Source organism: Schistocerca serialis, chromosome 6 (assembly GCF_023864345.2).
Source record: "Schistocerca serialis cubense isolate TAMUIC-IGC-003099 chromosome 6, iqSchSeri2.2, whole genome shotgun sequence".
Taxonomy (NCBI): Eukaryota; Metazoa; Arthropoda; class Insecta; order Orthoptera; family Acrididae; genus Schistocerca; species Schistocerca serialis.
In genome coordinates, this window is record NC_064643.1 from 717,621,757 (window position 1) to 717,627,756 (window position 6,000).

Here is a 6,000-nt window from a genome sequence, read left to right on the forward strand (position 1 = left end):
AGCTTCGAGCTTGGGGTGTGCCAGCAGTGCTGCTTGTGCTAGGCTCTTGTTGGTTACTTCGAAAGTCGCATTCATCTCCCCAGTCCACTGCATAGGAGAATTGCTCTTAACCTCGGGACCAGCCAGTGCAGCATTCAACGGCGCCTGTTGTTCGGCAGTGCATGGTAAATGATGGCAGTAAAAATTGAGCATTCCTAAGTATTTGCGAAGCTCTTTTATTGTAGATGGCTTGGGTGATTGCAATATGACTTCAACCTTCTCAGTGAGTGGTAATGAGCCTGATGAAGATATTCGATGACCCAGGAAATCGACTTGATGTTGGCCAAACACACATTAAGCTGTGTTGAACACCACTCCGTACTTCTCGAAACGCTAAAAAACTTCTCTCAGGTGCTGGCGCTGTTGCTCCTTGAACGATGAATACACTAACACATCGTTTAGATAGGCAAAACAAAAGTTCAACCCACGCAAGACAGAATCGATAAACCTCTGCCAGGTTTGAGCAGCATTACACAGGCCGAAGGTCATAAATTTGCTTTCATACAACACAAATGGCGTAATAAAAGCGGTCTTTGGAAGTCCTCTGTTGCCACAGAAATCTGGGTATAAACTTCTGTGCAGTCTATAACACTGAATACAGTGGCTCCATGCAGTGCATGGCTCTAGTCTTTTAGCAGTAGCGCTGGGTGGCGATCAGGCATGGTCCGTGAGTTGAGTGCTCTGTAATCGCCACACGGGCGCCAGGCTCCTCCCTTTTTGGGTACTAAATGCAGTGCAGATGACCATGGACTACTTGAGAGTCGGGATACCCAGTGGTTGTAAGTCTGGTGACATTGTCTATTAGGCGGTAGGAGCTGACCGTGAGCTAATAAATCGGCACCAGTTGTTGCTTCGGCCACGTCGGCGACAGTAAAGTCCCACGTGAATTGACGTCGGAGTCCCAAATTCAATTCTTCACGCCGCGTTCCGTATGTCGCAATTGCAGAATTATTTATGGCAGATAAGCTAAAAGCAGTGGGTGGCCTGTAACAGTGCAGTGACGCTCTGGGCAGGATACTAAGGTCGGACCCTGTGTCTATTAAATACTTCTGGCCTGATACCCTGTCAGTAATGAATAGGCGCTGGGATGTAGTTGAGCAGTCGGTGGCGCCTGCATCCGACCGCCATTTGCATTTGGGTAGGCGCAGCAGCTAGTACTCTTTCTAGCCTGCTCACCAAATGTTCTGTGGTACCAACAAGTGGTCGGACCAGCATCTGATACAGACTGAGTCGAGGAAAGGCTCCTAGATCGTTTTGCGGCTACGTCCTCTGTAGCGACCAGGACCTCCTTGTGAGAACAGTGTGCCAATGTGTGCACTCAGTGCATCAACTTTGGCGGACAGAGCATCGTAATCTGAACGTGAAAAGGGGAGGGCCGTTGACGCGACGCTACCAGACATTGTCACAACACTACCCTGTTGGTCCGGAGCGATGGCATCTTGGATGCTGTCGGCCAGTTCCGTAACACCGTCCAGGGACATCTCTGACTGCGATGCGACGATTGCCTTTATCTCCGTAGCGTACACAGAAGATTGTCGGACATTGTTCCGATGTCCACCTTGCTGCGGAAGCGATGCAGGCACTGAGACGGTTTTCTGACGCCTGTATCTTCCTGAGTCGGCACTTGTCTGATACGGTCTTCCTGCGATGCTGCAACTCTACGAATAAGCTCAGTCTTTAATCTTTAGTATGCATTCTCGGTCGGTAGTGCCGTAATTATATCTTGAACTTCGGAAGCGTAGCGTTGCTCGAGCTGACTCACTATTAATGCAGACTTAGTCGCACCCACTGTAATTCTGGCATAGCAAAAGCTGGCCTCAACGTGAGCGAACCATAGAACTGGATTATGTGGCCAAAACGATGGGAGGCGAACAGCCAGTTCCGATACTGCAGGCGATTCCATTATGCAATCAATTTCGTCGCCGGACCGGTTTTCTTAGCGCGAATCACGTCGGGGTCACCACTGACGGGTAACTTTTCGTCGTGTAGAGCTACCCTTACTTAATAAATATTCAAACACGCACTGAGAATATACTTGAACGGTTTATTACTTGCCGTTACAGAAAAAACAGCACAGTTGCTATATGTAACTGGTAAACAGCAAAAACAGTAACCAAGGAACAGAACAAAGTTAAAAACGAAAGTTATAACTCCAAGGAGTAGGCAACAACATTATTCAGCGCTCCAAGCGGCGGATTCAAACTTGGCGGTTTACGCCATTCATTAGTAGTCGTGCAGTCGCTGAATTCGCGACACATCTATGGATGGCGCGAACGGAACTAACGTGTGCGGACACAGCAGTCGACGTGTGTAGCGGTCGCTACAGGTACATACCCTTATGGAGTCTGTTGAAGCAAAAGAGGTTGTGGTAAATCCCTCTCGTAATAATCGCCACAGACTAGATCGTCACACACTGCAATACGCGACAGTCTCGCGTTTACCAGTTTGAAAAAAACGATTGTGATTCACTTGTGTGATTTGTGTACCATATAGCATCGTTTTCAATGTCCTAGCCAGAACGATATCCAGTCTGGTATTTGTTGACACAACGTATTCGGTAACCGCAGAGAAGTCGTCAATGATCAGTTGGCTTCAAATATTAGCCACAATGATACCTGCATTCTCAGAGTTCCCTTTTTCTAGCTCCAAGTCAGTAGTTCGATTACTAGAATCAAGATGTGAACCGAAGCTGTCGTGTTTTAACACATCACTAGTCAAGTTCGCTACTAACAGGTGCCCTTTGTCGCTCCGCTCTTTTATAAAGCAATCCTTGCTAGAGCATTTGTAGCAATGTAAATACCATCCAAGCCAAAATCTATAAAATTTTGTACTGCTGAAACTACAACTAACTTGTATCGTCGATTTTCGCCAGAACCACCATCGCAAGTGGAAATAAACACGGGTTTTACAAAATCTCCTAGAGTGCTGAGTAAGTTTTCAAAAATTGGTAATTAAAAATGTCTGTGTACGTCTATGGCATGAGTCTCTGAATTATAGGAGTAATGTTTTCCATAACGAATAGGTGCAAATGAGTGATTCCGAGAAGTCCATATATCCATCAAAATAAAATTTTCAGGAAAAAGGAAAAACTGGATTGCAAAATCGAAGTGTAAAATGTTTTGTTTATATTTAGAATATATTGTAGGATATTTAACATAATGCGATCATAAAACTGTGTGCCAAAACAATACATGACCTACGTTATGTTCGAGCAACTGATGTGGAGATATTGCCTGTTCGAGTGGAATTGTTTTATGAAAAATGTCATTCTACGAATCATTGATACCTTACAGATGTGTCAAGTAAATAAGTGACAAAAAATGTAAGTAACAAAGAATGCAGCACGATGCGTATGTTGGTACGCTTTTTATCTCAAAATCTTGAAACTTTAGAACAGAGCAAAACAGGACAGCTTTAAATCATCAAAAGTCTTCTTCATGCTCATTCACAGCGGTTGTAGGCCATTCACAAAGTTCGTTGTAGAAGTCTAATTTATCGACTGGTATGTAGTGAATCTACACTCCTGGAAATGGAAAAAAGAACACATTGACACCGGTGTGTCAGACCCACCATACTTGCTCCGGACACTGCGAGAGGGCTGTACAAACAATGATCACACACACGGCACAGCGGACACACCAGGAACCGCGGTGTTGGCCGTCGAATGGCGCTAGCTGCGCAGCATTTGTGCACCGCCGACGTCAGTGTCAGCCAGTTTGCCGTGGCATACGGAGCTCCATCGCAGTCTTTAACACTGGTAGCATGCCGCGACAGCGTGGACGTGAACCGTATGTGCAGTTGACGGACTTTGAGCGAGGTCGTATAGTGGGCATGCGGGAGGCCGGGTGGACGTACCGCCGAATTGCTCAACACGTGGGGCGTGAGGTCTCCACAGTACATCGATGTTGTCGCCAGTGGTCGGCGGAAGGTGCACGTGCCCGTCGACCTGGGACCGGACCGCAGCGACGCACGGATGCACGCCAAGACCGTAGGATCCTACGCAGTGCCGTAGGGGACCGCACCGCCACTTCCCAGCAAATTAGGGACACTGTTGCTCCTGGGGTATCGGCGAGGACCATTCGCAACCGTCTCCATGAAGCTGGGCTACGGTCCCGCACACCGTTGGGCCGTCTTCCGCTCACGCCCCAACATCGTGCAGCCCGCCTCCAGTGGTGTCGCGACAGGCGTGAATGGAGGGACGAATGGAGACGTGTCGTCTTCAGCGATGAGAGTCGCTTCTGCCTTGGTGCCAATGATGGTCGTATGCGTGTTTGGCGCCGTGCAGGTAAGCGCCACAATCAGGACTGCATACTACCGAGGCACACAGGGCCAACACCCGGCATCATGGTGTGGGGAGCGATCTCCTACACTGGCCGTACACCACTGGTGATCGTCGAGGGGACACTGAATAGTGCACGGTACATCCAAACCGTCATCGAACCCATCGTTCTACCATTCCTAGACCGGCAAGGGAACTTGCTGTTCCAACAGGACAATGCACGTCCGCATGTATCCCGTGCCACCCAACATGCTCTAGAAGGTGTAAGTCAACTACCCTGGCCAGCAAGATCTCCGGATCTGTCCCCCATTGAGCATGTTTGGGACTGGATGAAGCGTCGTCTCACGCGGTCTGCACGTCCAGCACGAACGCTGGTCCAACTGAGGCGCCAGGTGGAAATGGCATGGCAAGCCGTTCCACAGGACTACATCCAGCATCTCTACGATCGTCTCCATGGGAGAATAACAGCCTGCATTGCTGCGAAAGGTGGATATACACTGTACTAGTGCCGACATTGTGCATGCTCTGTTGCCTGTGTCTATGTGCCTGTGGTTCTGTCAGTGTGATCATGTGATGTATCTGACCCCAGGAATGTGTCAATAAAGTTTCCCCTTCCTGGGACAATGAATTCACGGTGTTCTTATTTCAATTTCCAGGAGTGTATTTCCTATTGTCTGCAATTTTTTTCACATTGATTGGACGTTTTCTTTTGTATGGAGAAATGTTTGGTAGTTCAGGCACGGACCCCATAGGCTTCCCTAATTTGTAAAACTGGATGTTATGAATGTATATATATTATGACTTTTGAACACTATTAAGGTAAATACATTGTTAGTTCTCTATCAAAATCTTTCATTTGCTAACTATGCCTATCAGTAGTTAGTGCCTTCAGTAGTTAGAATCTTTTACTTAGCTGTCAGTATTGGCGCTCGCTGTATTGCAGTAGTTCGAGTAACGACGATTTTTGTGAGGTACGTGATTCATGAAGGGTATAGGTTACTGTTAGTCAGGGCCATTCTTTTGTAGGGATTATTGTGGCCAAGATAGACACGAAGCCCACGCCTACTACAGTAGTACAAGTTTATATGCCAACTAGCTCTGCAGATGACGAAGAAATTGAAGAAATGAATGATGAAATAAAAGAAATTATTCGGATAGTGAAGGGAGAAGAAAATTTAATAGTCATGGGTGGCTGGAATTCGGTAGTAGGAAAAGGGAGAGAAGGAAACGTAGTAGGTGAATATGGATTGGGGGTAAGAAATGAAAGAGGAAGCCGCCTGGTAGAATTTTGCACAGAGCACAATTTAATCATAGCTAACACTTGGTTTAAGAATCATGATAGAAGGTTGTATACATGGAAGAACCCTGGAGATACTAAAAGGTATCAGATAGATTACATAATGGTAAGACAGAGATTTAGGAACCAGGTTTTAAATTGTAAGACATTGCCAGGGGCAAATATGGACTCTGAACACAATCCATTGGTTATGAACTGTAGATTAAAACTGAAGAAACTGCAAAAAGGTGGGAAGTTAAGGAGATGGGATCTGGATAAACTGACTAAACCAGAGGTTGTACAGAGTTTCAGGGAGAGTGTAAGGGAACAAATGGCAGGAATGGGGGAAAGAAATACAGTAGAAGAAGAATGGGTAGCTCTGAGGGATGAAGTAGTGAAGGAAGCA